This window comes from Bos grunniens, chromosome 13, assembly GCF_055505025.1.
Source record: "Bos grunniens cultivar Pamir isolate PY7600 chromosome 13, Bosgru_T2T1.0, whole genome shotgun sequence".
NCBI lineage: Eukaryota > Metazoa > Chordata > Mammalia > Artiodactyla > Bovidae > Bos > Bos grunniens.
This window is the reverse complement of record NC_141177.1, coordinates 16,051,710-16,067,271: the sequence shown is the minus strand read 5'-3', so window position 1 is coordinate 16,067,271 and position 15,562 is coordinate 16,051,710. Positions and strand designations below refer to the sequence as shown.

The 15,562-nt window shown below is 46.5% G+C and overlaps 1 protein-coding gene across 3 annotated transcripts in view; it reads left to right on the top strand.

Moving 5' to 3' along the window:
* Positions 1-15,562, top strand: part of ADIG (adipogenin) — a 76,670-nt gene that overhangs the window by 46,257 nt on the left and 14,851 nt on the right. Inside the window, exon 3 of one of the 3 annotated variants that reach the window (XM_086331893.1) lies at positions 11,596-14,123. The exons of the other annotated variants lie outside the window; for them this stretch is intronic. The gene's annotated coding sequence lies outside the window, so the exon portion shown is untranslated. Of the gene's footprint in view, positions 1-11,595; positions 14,124-15,562 lie in introns of those variants that run through there. 3 annotated transcript variants of the gene reach the window in all.

Below are 15,562 nucleotides of genomic sequence, written 5' to 3'. Positions count from 1 at the left end.
AGAGAACCATTACCCTAAAAGCTCAAAGTCCTTGCATAGCTACAAAGGGAACTCTAGGAAGACAGAGATGGAGAAGTCAATGGGGAAATGACATAGTAACTCTCCCCTACCCCACCACCAGCTGGAGAGAAAGCCTTTAAAGCTGAAGCATAAAAACAGACTTATCACTAGGGACCTATTGGCCTCTTGCTGCCCTTAAACCAGAAGTAAGCTTTTATGGCAACAGAGGTGAATCTAATATATCACTTTCTTGCTGGTAAAAAGGTGTAAATGTCAATTTCGTCTCATTTTTGTGAAGATTTGACAAAGCACTTAGAACAGCACCCATTTTAATCAACAAGGAAGCCAGAAAGATCACAGGGCAGCAAGCGTGCCATATCCTAGCTGAGCTTTAGGTGGATTTGAAAATTGCACTTTTAATTAAAATTGGCATTTCTGAAGCTCAGAGTTGGAGCTGACTGTTTTGCTGGGGAATTGCAGACCATGAGGCAAACAATCCGAGAGCGAGTTTTAAATGAGCAAAGAGAAAGCCTTGTGTGTGAACAAGAGATTTTTATTTAAATAATGAAGTAGAGAAAAGATAATGTAAAAATGCCTTTGTCTGTGTTTAAATAGGTTTCCTCAGAGATCCGTGTAATTGTAGCTGAGCTGTCCGAGGTGCTGCCGGCTAGATGAGAGGAAAGCTTGTCAGAGCTAAATGCCTGGTGCATACTTCTCAGTCTGCCAAGTTTGGCCTCTTGCAACAGTTTCTTTCCAGTCAGTGATAAACACACAGCCAGATGTTATACTACAATATTGTCTATTCAGTAATTCTGCAAAAGTTACTTATCACCTACTATATATAGTGGATGGTTCTCTGAAGAATTGAAAAAAAGATCAACTAATTATCAGTGAATCCTGTTTTGTAGGTGTTTCAAGGAACCTCAAAGTTGATACTTCAAGATTTAAGGATTTTGTGAGCCAGAAAACAGTCAAGGACAATTTCAAGTGAAAGACATTCAAAAACATCAACAGTCACCTACTCTTTCCATTTTTTGATAAAACCCAGCACATTTAAAAACTGAAAAAGCAGGAGGCCATAATCTCAGAATAAAATACAGTTGACTAAAATAGATTTATGAAAACTCACTTCATTGTCCTTATCTCTGTAATTTCATTAAGGGCCACAGAAAATTTCATCATGCACTGGCATCATTTTCAAAACTGGCATTTGGGAGTAACTGACCCATCAGCCAAGCCCTCGGAAGATACATAGCATCTCTATAAATACCCAAATCAGAGGTCTTCTACTTTCTAGGTGCACATCTGACCTCCAGGTTAGCCTGTTGGACAGTCTTGTAAGAAAGTTTTTCCTTTTTCCATAGTTATAGTGCCTTAAACAAGAGGGAGGAGCATGTCTATGGGAGTGGGTGGGAAGGGATGGAATTGCCACTTGTTGAGACCTACTGTGTGCCAGAACTGTGACTGTGACAGATCCTATACTTAATTTATTCCACATAATCCGATATTCACACTCATTTTATGAGGTGGGTGTCATTAGCATTCCAATTTGGGGATGAGAAATGTGTTAACATATAATAATTTTAATATATAAGTTATATATAAATTTTATAATTTTAGTTATAAATTTAAGTTATAATAAACGAATTCTCAAAGAACAATTTGGAGAGAAATGGTCAATAAATAGCAAAATGGTAATTGGTTAGAAAAAGTATTTTGACCTTCACATCAGGGGGTTCATCAAACAAATTTCAAACAAGTTAAATACTCAAATACAAATATATAAAGTATTTTAAAAATAAAAGTTGTCAAATATCAGGAAGAAAACAGATTTTCAAAGCTTAGAAACAATTGAGAAAAAAGAAAATTGAACAATTTTAATTTCCAGGATACTTGAAAATCTCATTTTGCAAAAGTTGATAATTTATAATTGTGGAAACTTAAAATTTAAAAGTGAAACCCATAGGGATCACTTCTGGGGTAGAGAAATTGACTGGGATTCCTATATGGGAATCCTATCAAGGAAACATTCTCTATTTTGACTTGAGTGAGAAGTAACTGAGTGGGATGTACACTTGAGATCAGTACCTTTTACTGTATGTTAGTTATACCTTGATTTAAATGGGAAAAAAAGGAAAAAGCAAAATCCAACCTAAATCCAATATGCCTGTTTTGGTTTCTTTACTGCCAATTCCTTATGTCAGTAAAATTTCTTGAGACCTTTGTGTTCTGTGTGATTTCAAGTCAGACAATACTGATTCAATCCCAGTTCATATGAGAAAGATTTGAAGAGTTGAGTTGACCACAAACTCAAGAATATCAACCATGTCATTCAGTGAGTAACAAGAAAATGTCCAACCTCAGGTTTTACTGGAAAAGATACAGTGCCAACAAGGGAATAATAGACACCTGGCTTAGTGACCATTACCTTGCCAGACTGGCTAATTTTTTAATTAATTAGTGAAACTTATTTATTGTTCTACACGACAAAGTGTAAGGAGAGAAGCAGTCCAGCTTCAGCCTTGGAGTAATAATGGCCAGGGTTTGAATCCCAAATCTACCAAGTACAAATGAAATAAGTCAGAAAGAGAAGACAAATACCACATAATACCACTTATATGTGGAATCTAAAAGATGGCATAAATGAACCTATCTATGGAACAGAAATATTAATAAAATCAGGGCATAGAGAATAAACTGGTGATCGCCAAGGGGGCAAGGGGAGGGGAGGGTTGGATTGGGAGTTTGAGATTAGCAAACGCAAGCTGGTATATACAGAATGGGTAAACAGCAAGGTCCTACTGTGTAGCACAGAAAACTGTATTCAGTATCCTGTGATAAACCATAATGGAAAAGAAAATGAAAAAGGAAGCGTGTGTGTGTGTGTGTGTGTGTGTGTATACAATGTTGTGTGTTAATATATACAAATTACAATGTTGTGTGTTAATTACTGCTGTATAGCAAAGTGACTCATGTGAGTCACAGCAGTAATTAACACACAACATTGTAATTCAACTACGTCAATGAAAATATATATTTTAAAAAGAAGGACTTCCCTGGCAGTCCAGTGCTTAAGACTTCACCTTCCAATGCAGGGGGTGCAGGTTTGATCCCTGATCAGAGAGCTAAGATCCCACATGCCCCCCACCCCAGCCAAAAAACCAAAATGTAAAACAAACAGTATTGTAACAAATTCAATAAAGACTTAAGAAAGCAAGCCAAATCTACCAACTTGTACGACCTTAGGAAAACAATGTCACTTCTCTATGCTCAGTCTTCTCGTCTGCAAAATGGGAATACTAATAGTACCAGCATTGGAAGGCTGTTTTAAGAACTAAATGAGATACCGTATGTATTAATAATAAGTTTGATACAGTGTCTGCCATAATAACACCTCCCCACCTTAGTGCTAGTTATTATTAGTTGTATTATTAACCGTGAGTTCCAGGGATCCTCCTTGTATATCATCTCCATGGGGCTACAAGGAAGTTCCTTTTTTGAGGAGCTAGGGAAGTTGTGCAATCACTTACAAGAGAACCAAATTGCCTCCCCAGCCACCCCTCGCCTCCCGCCACTGACCTAGAGATGCCCCAGAGTCTGCAAAGTCTCATTTCGCTGCTTGAGTTGCTGCAATCAATGTCCAAGGCAGGAAGCAAGGCAGGCAAGGGGGCTGCATGGGAGCGAGGAGATGAAGAAATGGAGAAGCCAGCACAGCTGTGACAGAAGCGCATTGACTCCTTCTCCCCAGGGGCCAGCTCAGCCAGCTGGGGAGGCCTGTCATTAACTCTCTTTATTGTCTGAATTTTTTGCCTCACTGACTCATCTGAGAAGGCAAATGGGACAGGCTTTAAGTCGCTCCTTGCAGAGACATTACTTCATTGGCTTCTGGAACTAGGAGGAGCTGGGATCACTGAGAACAGTGACTGCCAAGGAGACATTCATACATGTGAGATGGGAAACTGAGTGTGCACATAATTTGAGGTTTTGTCACAGGAATTCATCCTGAAGATTATGGTAGTCTCTTCCTAATGACACCTTCTTCCAAGCCCAGAGTTTGCTACCACTGCCTTCTGGAAGGTCAGCCTTGTCCTTTCTGGCAAGACTCATAAACTCATCCCTTGAAATTTTTTAATGAGTTCATGTGGTGTTCCTCCAGAGGCTAGAGGCTGTGTGGCATGGAATTTATATATAGACATTGATTTGTTGCATACTTGCCACGAAACCTTAGACTCTCTGAGCCTCAGTCTCCTTCTCTGTAAAATGGGGTTGATTATACCTGTCTTGAAGGGCTAGGTAAAGATTAATAGTATTAGTCTCTGTACTGAACATATATCAATCAGATCCTAAGTACTTGAATAGGAGTTATCTCATTCCTACCCTCAGGACAATACAATGAGGGAGGTACTATTATCACCCCCAATTTGAGGATAAGGAAACAGACACAGAGATGTTGAGCAACTTGTTCAAAGTAACACATCTCTCTCCCAACTTCCTGCAGGGAGCTCATTCTCATAGCTTTTAACATCATCCCATGGATGGAGGAGCATGGTAGGCTACAGTCCATGGGGCCCGCAAAGAGTAGGACATGACTGAGCGTCTTCACTTAGACAAGGGCTCCCATGTTAATTTTTCCAGCCCCATCCTTGCTTTGCAGTCTGGTCCTTTATATTCAGTGGTTTACTTGACTTGTCAACTTGGGAGTTAAACAGATCTCTCAATTTTAACTGTCTTCAGATAGATGAAAATACTAAGTGATTTTCCCAGGGTCAAATAACTAGAGAGTCACTGAACCAGAATCTGAACCTGGTTTTTTCTTTTATGAGTTGTGCTTTTTATTGAATGTAAATTATACATTAACTTTCAAAATGTACAAGTAAATTAAAGTTAAAATTTAGTTTCTAAAGACACATGGGTGTGAAAGCTGCCATTTAGTTTGAATAAAACATTATACTATATAAATACAAGGATGTATTTATGGAATATAGCCAATCTTTAATCCTAACTATGAATAGAGTGCATCTGTGCTAAATCGAGTCCAATTCTTTGCAACCCATGGACCGTAGTCCGTCAGACTCCTCTGTCCATGGAATTTTCCAGGCCAGAATACTGAAGTGGGTTATCATTTCCTACTTCAGGGTTTTTTCCTGACCTAGGGGTCGAACTTGAGTCTCCTGCGTCTCCTGCATTGGCAGGCAGATTCTTTACCACTGAGCCACCTAGGAAGCCCATATATGGAATATAACCTTTAAAAATTGTGAATCACTATATTGTATGGAGAAGGCAATGGCACCCCACGCCAGTACTCTTGCCTGGAAAATCCCATGGACGGAGGAGCCTGGTGGGCTGCGGTCCGTGGGGTCGCTAGAGTCAGACACGATTGAGCGACTTCACTTTCACTTTTCACTTTCATGCATTGGAGGAGGAAATGGCAACCCACTCCAGTGTTCTTGCCTGGAGAATCCCAGGGATGGGGAAGCCTGGTGGGCTGCGGTCTATGGGGTTGCACAGAGTTGGACACGACTGAAGCGACTTAGCAGCAGCATATTGTATACCTGTAACATATAATATTATATATCAACTGTACTTCTATTTGATGCTGTCAAAGGCCTATTTATATCACCCCTCCTTGAGGATCAGCCACAGAGTGACTACAAGTCAGACCCTAGGTCCTTCCCGGGTCAGCAACCTCCCTGCTGCAGAACATAGGGAACCAAACAATGCCCTGCTGATTCCAGCCCAGGAAAATCTAAAGGAGCTTTTTAAGCTAAAAGATGGAGGCCCAGGAGTCTCCTTCTGCAAACATGAGGACACATGAGCCAATAAGTTATAGAGAGACAAGTTCAAAGAGATACAGGACACTCAAAGAAGATGAAGGATGTTGTCAGGAAGGATTGGAATGGAGGGGAAAATAAGCAGGGATGTCATTCTTCCCGAGTCCCAGGCATTGGCATATGCTATAGTGTGATTTCAGGCTGGTAATTAAGCTTCACTCATATTCTGTTTCCTCCTTTGTTATATGGGGGATATGATAGCACCAACATGACAAGTTTGGTGGGTGGATTACATGAGTTGCAGCACACGAAGACTTAGCCCAGAGCATGACGCAGTCAACTAACTTTGTTGTCATTTCCTTCAAGTTCCTTCTTTGGCTGATATTGATGTGGAATATCTAATTGCCCCAAATCCTTCCTGTCTAAGATCAGAAAAATTTAGCTTCACTCATTCTGCCTTGGCCAAATAGCCAGAATTTTCTTCAACTACTGGGCAAGTTGAAAAGTGCAGACCCCTAAATAACACAGCATTATTTGACCTGCAAAAGAATTCTCCTTCCCTCACCATTCTTTCCCCTTCTCTCACCATCCTCTACCTTTTCTATCCCTCTTTTCTTTACTCCCTTTCTCCATCCCTCCTTCCCTCCCTCCCTCCCTTCCCGCCTTGGAAAGACTCCCAATGCGCTGTCCTTGGTGCTGACTCGTTTTTCTCCCTTGTTCAGCTGGGGAAGGAGGTGGCAAGCAAGTGAAAAGATGTGGAATCCCACACGGCTAGTGAGTGTTGAAGCTGGGGACATTCCCCAAAGTAAATTCTGTGCCTTGGGCATGATCATAACTGTCACAGTGCCCCTTAGAAAGATAAGATACTCAGAGATGTTGACCTGGCCTGGAGATGCCAGTCTGGGTGTTGCCCCCTCCCCACAGTCCTTGACTTCCAAGCTCAGGGCACAGACACCTAGTGCTTATCTGGGTACCCTAGGGAGTGCTATTGATATGGTGATGGCTCCACTGGGATGGTGAACGTGGAGCCCAAGCAGGATACACAGGCCGGAGATAAGGCCAAGAACAGATTCCCTTTGGCGCTCAGGTGCTGTTCATCAGAAATCAACAGCCCCACAACCCTGGATGGTGACAGGCACAGGATGATAACAATGCCACATGATCAGTAGCCTTGGAGGACAGGCTGTCACTGGTTCAGAGAGATAAGAGAACAATGGGCAACCCCTCCAACTAGGGAGGGGCCCTCACGGAGCCTACAGGGCAAAGCAGCAGGAGCTGAAGCTTGTCTCTGACCCCCACACCTCAACAGGGCCCACTCGTCTCAGCAGGCCTGGAGTTCTCTTCTGTCACCCAGGGACCCCTTGCCCCCATTACACACCCACTTTCTCGACCCCTGTTCTCTGGAGTTAATCACTGTATGTCTAGAGCACAAGTGTTCAAGGCTGATAACAGATAAGAGGTGAGTGCAGGGAGACAGGGAGAGGGGCCATCCCAGCCCGACATGAGAGGTCCAGGACAGGGCCTGGAGCCCCCGCCCCCTACCAAGGCTAAGTCCAACAGAATCTGCCTGGCAAAGGTTTCCTCTTGATGTCAGAAGGAAACCTCATCCCAGCAAGTGCCAAGTGAGGCCTGAAGACACAAATATTTGCTCGGCTTCTGCCCTTCTTGTTCAAATAGGGCTTTGGCTTTGCAGCTGGAGGCTGTCTGCTATAGCAAGGAAGTGAGAAATCAGTGAGGGTGGAAGAGTGTGTAAGAACAGCAATTGCTCATGGGGCCAGTAATGAATTCCCCCAGGCTCACAGCTACTGGAATCCATTAGCTCATCAAAGCAGCTAAATAACACCTCTGGCCCTTTAGGAGACATCTGTTCAAACAAAGGCAACCTTTCCCCTCACCATCAGTCTCCTCTGCACCCCTGTGTCTGTTCTGCCCTGACTATGGCTGAGTTAGTTGAGCTAGGTCGTGTGTTGCTGCCTCTCTGTTCCCCAGGCTGTTATTTCAACAAGGTGTGTTGTTATAACTGAGACCTTGACTGTGTGCTGCTGTGGGGCTGTGTTCCATATGGGCTTCTTTTTGTTTGTATGTAAGAGTCCATGTTAGCTGCCGTGGACTGAGTTGCGTGTGGGTGGGTGTGTGCATGTGTGTGTGTGTGTTTTCGACACCAACTTGCTGTGCAACTGTATTATGTGGTGTGTGGCTATGTCACCACAAGACTTGAAAGTGTTTTTTTTTTTCCATGCTGTGACAACTTGTGTGCCATGTGTTATCACAAGACGTTGTGTTGCTATGTCATTTGGTATTGCGCTGTGAGACTTCTGTTCTGTGGATGTGTGTTTAATGCACATACATTTTAACACCGAGTTTGTACATGGCTAAATTATGCCATCTGGTCATGCACAAAGGGACATGGACTTCGGTTGGACTGTGTGACACTCCAAGAATTAAAGAGTGTGCTGTTTGTGGTGGAGTTAAGTGCCACGGCCGGGCTCAGTGAGTTTTAGCAGGATGCCTTGTTGTGACTGCTGGTGTGAACACCTAAATCTGATTTCTTTCCCTGTGGACCCTAAGATGCACCTGGCCAGATGTTGCAGATGTGACTGGATGGTAGATGGAGCGAGTATTACCTCTTGACTCCTCAGTGAAGGGCCAAGCCCTGAATCCTATGAAGGACCCATCATGGGCAGAGGCAACATGCAAGAGACAGCCAACCCAAGAACTGGTCAAGAGAGAAGGACCCTGAAGAGAAGGGTTGGGTAATACAGCAACAACCAAATCCAAGGATGCAGGCAGGAGGTCAGGTAGGGGCAAAGGCAGGGCTTGAAGATTTCCAGAACTGACCAGCAATTCCCTGCTGCCCCCTTGCTGTAATGGGGTTAGGTCTAGGTTAGGACTAGCAAGGTCCACGTGCATCAGATCCACCCAGGATATTTGTTTAAACTCAGGTTCCTAGGCCTGTAACCAAAGATACTGATTTAGTAGGACTGGGGTAGGGCCCTGGTGTCTATATTTTTAACAAAAACCCAAGGGGACCACACTTGAAGAAACATTCAATTCCAAGAACCCTAGGAAAGATGCTAAGAACATGAGGCACAGTAAGGATCTCAGGGTAAAAGAAGGAAAGAAGAGAGGAAAAAGGAGAAAGGGGAGGAAAGATGGAGAAGGGTGATGCAGCAGGCATCACATCTTGCGAGCACTCCCCATCTCAGTTTGTGTCCTAAGGGCTCTTCCCCTGAGCCGGTGCCTGGGGCAGTCCTGAGGGCCTGGGATTCCACCCTCAGCACTGAGCTGCCCTCAGCTCATGCTGCTTGGCAGTTGGGGGGTGGGGAGGCAGTAAATGCCGTGCTTCCTCATTCCTCGGGCAGCACAGGTGTGTTCTGCACTGTCTCACAGGCTCCCCAGTGGGATTGAACCCCAGCTGCCCTGAACAATACCTGCTCAATAATCCCTCTCCTGTTTGTTTCTTGGCTGGCTTCCCTTCCCTCTCTTGCTTGCTCTCCTACTGGGCTTCCCAGGATCACCTACTATTAAAATCCTTGTCTCAGGACTGGCATCTTGGGGATCCCAGCCTATGATGGGTAAGAGGAAGGACCCCAAGTCTCCTCAGTGTGAAGAGTCAAGAGGTGCTGGGTGGAGCTGACCCATTGGAAGAACAACTGGGGAGAGGAGACCCAGGCTGCCCCTCCCATTGGCTGTTTGAGACCCTCCCCTGGTTTGGGGGTGGGAGGAGGGGCTACAGCTGTCTGTGCTCACACTGGAGGAATAAGTAGAGGTTATCTCATTGCACCTGTTTCTAATCTGGTGTTTGAGATTCCTGATCAATTTGATGAATCCTTGGAAGTCTCCACATTCAAAATATTCTTGAGAACATGGGGTATGATCCCCTGGGCCTGGCAGTTCCACTCAGAGACAACTTCTAGGGCCACCCCCTTAGCCCCTGGCCTGGGGAGGCAGCAGGAAGCCTGGGCAGGATCTGCTGAAAGCTCCAGCAGCTCCAGTTGTGGAGGCCTCCTTCCAGCTCCATCTGGATGGAATTCCTCTGCTCAGACTGTTTGGAAGCGCGGCCCACACTATCAGATGCCGCCGGTCTCTGGTAAAGCCAGCCTGTCTCCCTGGGGCAGCCCAGCCATCTGCTTTGGAAATTTCCTACAGGAATGGACTGTATGAAAAAAAAAAAAGCCTCTCTAGGATGAGACCCAGCTGCCCAAAGATCAGCCCCCGTGAGAAGAGATTTGGGGCTTTGTTCTGGGGTCACTTCAGTGACACTCGCTGACACACATCCAGCCCTTCTCAGTCTACACAGCCGCATTCCAGCCTTTCCCCCAGTGTGGAAAGTGAGGCTCTGGGTCTGATCTGTGAGTCCACGCATCTTCACTAGAACAGTGAATATGTGCATTGCAGATGCTATGCCCTGATGAGCAGATGGCTGCCCAGGGCATCATGGCGAGGATTCTGAAGCTATATTTGATCTCAGAAGATGGTTACAGAGAGGCTTGGTGATGACTTGGAGCCTGGAGTGAGCAATGTCTCCAGACTGTTATTGCCCTCACTTCACATTCCCTTGGCCACCTCCATGCTCATTCCCAGCCTCGACAGACGTTCCAGAGTCTGCTGGCAACTCCCTATCTCAAGTGCCTGGTTGATTTTTGTCCCCATCCTGAAGGCTCTCTGGTGCCATGAGACTTGGCCCAGCCCATTCGCAGGGCAATTTGGAAATGCTGGGGGACCAGGAGAGGTGGGGATCAATAATCCACTTTGTCCTTTAGTGGGTCAATTCTGAGTCATGTTGTATAATTCCTCAGAGTGTCTCTAATGGGATGGAGCCCCAGTGGCCCACCACGGCAGCTCACTCGTCCGCACACCCTCTTTTCCTTGGCTTTCTCCCTTCCCACTCCCTCACTGAGCTCCCTAGGTTCATCTCACAAATAAACTGCTTACACCCAAGTTCTTGCTTTGGGAGGAATCTGAACTAAGACAAGAGTGATGGCAAATGCGTCCACCCACCCCAATGCCACACTTAGTGGCATCAGCTCTCTGGCAGCGCCAGGATGGGAGGTGGTGGGGTAGGTACAAAGGCAAATGGGTCACAGTCACAGCCTTGGAAGGCCCAGGGTGTTGGGGCAGGTGGACATCTAATATTAATCAGTATGTCCTGAGAATGCCTAAGAATCAATGCCTTTGAACTGTGGTGCTGGATAAGACTCCTGAAAGTCCCCTGGACAGCATGAAGATCAAACCAGTCAATCTTAAGGGAGATCAACCCTGAATATTCACTGGAAGGACTGATGCTGAAGCTGAAGCTTCAGTATTTTGGTCATCTGATACAAACAGACGACTCACTGGAAAATTCCCTGATGCTGGGAAAGATCGAGGGCAGAAGGAGAAGAGGGCATCAGAGGGTGAGATGGCTGGATGGCATCACAGATTCAGTGAACATGAACTTGGGCAAACTCAGGGAGATGGTGAGGGACAGGAAGGCCTGGCATGCTGCAGTCCAAGGGGTTGCAAAGAAGTGGGCATGACTGGGTGACTGAACAACAACAATGTCCTGAGTAAAGCAAGACAGGGGGAGTGTGGGAAAGAGAGCTTGTCTCTGGAAAAGGTAGTCCAATGGGCTGAACCTTAAGGATGAACACGATTTCTTGTGCTCCACATTAATGATGTGCTGTTAGCTCTTCTTCCGGAAGCACTGTCTTCACCTCCTGCTTCCTGGAGTGAGTCTCATCCTTTCACAATGGCTGTTACAGCTCCAGAAGCTCTCTTTACAGCACTCCACACCTCTGGCTATTGCTTGATTTTTTGACCAAACGTCTAACTCCCCCACTAGGTCACAAGTCCTTGCGAGCAGACCTGGCCTGGTTTTGTTGACCCGTCAGTCTCCAGCATGGACAGCATCTCTTTCCCCTCCTTGAGGCCACCGCCTGAGGTTCGACTTCACTGCCTCTCACCTGGATCCTTGTACCTGCCTCCTCACTGGTCTCCCTTCTTCTTCAAAGCCACCCCAAACAACTGCTGGTGACCCATCCGCACTTCCCCACCCCCCAGTGGCTGTAGTCAGATCCCTTCCCTTGGCCAAGGGGCTAATTCTGACCTTGATGAAAAGGGATTGTATCTAGTGCCTGAACTGTTCATGCCTACCCACTGAGCCATAGCCCTGCCCCGAGAATGCCCCTGTGTGAGGCAGAGCTGTCTCCTTTTAATCTTGCGGAACACCAGGATTTCTCCTCCTCCAGGAAGTCTTCCCAGCCCTCTTCCCTTGGGCCGTGTTAAGTGCCTCCCTCCTCTGCCCTCAGTCTGCTCTGCTTCCCTCTGGCATCTGCTCTCCAGGACTTTATTGGATCTGAGTCCTTGCCCACAAGCCCATCAGCCCAGCCGCCTCCAGGTGCCCTCTTTCCCTAGAGACTGCCCTCCTTGGCCCCCCAGCCCTGGCCCAACCCATGTGGTGAGGTCACCACATTGCCCCTCTTCACAGATCCCTGCTGCCACCCTCACCCTGAAGTGGATGCTAGGACCCCCAGCCCCAGCTCATCCGTGCCCTCTGATTGGCAGTGTCTGGCTCTGTGCCAGGTCAGCTCCCAAATCCCAGGGCCTCTTCTTCTTCACCAGCCTAAGCTGCTTGACCCTCCCCCATGGATGGAAAGCCCTGGTCCCTTTCTAGGACTGACCCCTGCTCCAGCCAACGAAATACTTGCAATTTCCCAAATGCACCTATTGCCACCTCTGAACCTTGTTAGTTGCCCTCCCAATACCCTCTTCACCTGGACAACCCCATCGAGGCCCACATGGCTCAACCCAGGCGTCACCTCTTCCTAGAACTCTTCACCCTTAAGCTAGAACATCACTCTCCCCCTATTCTTCTGATCATGACACTCTTTCTTTGGGTGGCAACCTCTCCCCACATTACACTGCACCTAAACGACCTAAGGTGAAACCCCCTCTGTGTCCTTGTTCCAGGTCGTGATCAATGGCTTCCTGAAGCCTGATATTTAGAATGCAATGTGACTCGTCTCACCTTGTAGCTCTCATCTTCCCAGTTTGTTTTCTCTGCTCCCTTGCCCCCTCCACATTTGCCATTCCCTGTTCCCAGACCTTGTCCAGAGCTTTCCCAGGTCAGGGGATGAGAAGCAGCCCAGATGCCCCCAAGTGCCATCTCAGCATTTGCCCACTACAGAGAGGGGCAGCTGGACATTCAGACTCTGGGGGATAAGAACCGAGGTGCATGCACGGGAGTGAGGTGAGCTTGGCACTGCCCCCGAGCTCCTAGAAATGTGGGATTTGACAGCGCTGGGGTGGAAACTCAAATTTGCTACGTACTAGCTGTGTGACCTTGGGCAAAGCACTTCAGTTCTCTGAGTCTTGACTTTCTCCTTGGTAAAATGGAGGTATTAATATCAGTACTTGCTCTGCAAGGTTGCTGTTAGAGTCCAGTGAAGTCATGAGAAGGAAGTGCTTAGCTTACACCTGATGTGTAGTCTGAGCATCACCAAATTGTAAAAATAATTCTCACGAGGCATCAATTAGAAAACCTCCACCACTTTTCCAGCCAGAGCAGTGACCAGGAGTAGACTTTTTGCTCAGACCTGTCTGTGCTTGATTTGTAAAGATTCAGGATCCTTCAAGACGCAGCTTTGGGGGGACTCAGGGACAAGTCCCCCGAGTCAAGCCAGATGCTGTTTGAGAATTTGTGTTGAGGACCTGGGTCATGGAAACCCTGGAGGTGGTGAGGCTGAGGGGGCAGTGCGAATCTTGGCCGCAGGGCTGCAGAAGGAGAGCCTTCAGCTGCAGCCTTTCTTTTGGGCGTCCTCATCAGAGCTGTTCTTAGAGGCAGAATGCTTAAGCCATCAGCCTTGGCCGAAACACAAACTCCCAAATGGAGGATGAGACATCCACCCATCAGCAGTGTCCGGATAGATGGAGTACCACCTAGACCAGAGAGGGTTCAACTGCAGATCCCCAGACTACATATCTTCCATTGTCTGCCAGTTCTTTTGCCCAGGATCGTGCCTGTAATTCTCTTTCATATCCAGGCTGAGCTCCCAACTTTTGGTGCTGAAAGCCCTCCCATAAGCTCTGGCTTCGACCATGTGAACTCACCCCTGTATCCTCTGGGCCCCTTTCTGGTCTCTAGTTTGAGATTTTGCATTTGCTTATAATACCAGAAAGTGTCGCATAAACTTGAATATTTATTTCCAACACAGGAGAGGTGAATGAAGTATGACCAGCACAAAGGACTGTCCCCTTCTACAGTCAGGGCAGACATCACTAATTGATCAGCTAATTTTTCTCACTGAGGATCCAGTTAACCTAAGACTCCCGCAAGCCCCTGCCAGATGATTAATAAACCTGTTTCATGCATGTAAAGGTCTTTGGGCCCAGGCATAGCAATGATAATGATAATATTGCTGACTATAACGGTGATTATGGTGACAATGGAGATGATAATGATTTTATTTACAAACATACCTTGTGCTCCGAGGCTTGCGAAGTGCTGTCAACTGCATTACTTCCACTGTGTACGCCTACAACCCTCAAAGTTGGACTTCTCGGGTGGCACAGTGGTAAAGAACCTGCCTGCCAATGCAGGAGACCTGGATTCGATTCCTGGGTCAGGAAGATCCCCTGAAGAAGGAAATGGCAACCCACTCCAGTATTCTTGCCTGGGAAATCCCACGGACAGAGGAACCTGGAGGGCTACAGTCCATGGGGTCGTAAAAGAGTCAGACATGACTGAGCATGCACGCCAACAGCATTTTTTTCCTCAAACATGCTCGGAAACAAATTCCCCACAGAGGAGCTTCCCTGGTGGTCCAGTGGTTACGAATTCACTTTCCAATGCAGGGGACCTGGGTCTGACCCCTGGTCTGGGAACCAAGATCTCACATGCCACGGGGCAACTAAGCCCACGTGCCTCGACTGAGCCTGCGCATTCTAAAGCCCGTGGGCTACAACTAGAGAAAAGCCTGCATGCCGCAACGAGGATCCCACATGCTGTTACTAAGACCCGACACAGACACATAAATAAATAGTAACTAAAAATTTTTAAAAAGCCCCACAGAGAACGCTGATGGCTTGGCCTGGGTCAAATTTCTGTCTCTGGAATCTGCAGGGTTGGCACCATACCATAGGAACCGAGAAGGATTATTATGAAATGGGGAGGGGAGCGGATGATTCTCCAAGAGAATGGATTCTGGAGGTAGAAAACGCACAAGTCGATGGGCGTGTGACTGCCTGCTCCCTCCCTCTTTTCCTGGATGAGGAAAGTGGCTGCTCAGAGACGGCAAGTGCCATATCCAAAATCACACAGCCAGTGGGTGGGAAAGCCAGGATGAGAACCCAGGGTCCGAAAACTCTGAGTTCTGAATTTTTTTCCCTTCACAATAGCCACTTCTCAGAGGCTAAAGTGACCCTTACTATCTTCGAGAAATCATCCAAGACATGGCACTTAAGGTGGTGCTGACAAGTCAGTAAGTACCACTGACCAGGACCACAAGGCTTTTTTTTTTTTTCTTTTCTGCTTAAATATTTTTAAAATTTATTTATTTAAATTGGAAGATAATTACAATATTGTGGTTTTGCCTTACATCAGTATGAATTGGCCACAAGTACACATGTCCGCTCCCTCCTGAACCCCCTCCCACCTCCCTCCCCACCCTATCCCCCCAGGTTGTCACACAGAATGGGCTTTGGATGCCCGGCTTCAAGCACCGAACTCGCACTGGTTATCTATTTTACATATGGTAATGTATATGTTTCAATGCTTTTCTCTCAAATCATCCCACCCTCTCCTTCTCCCA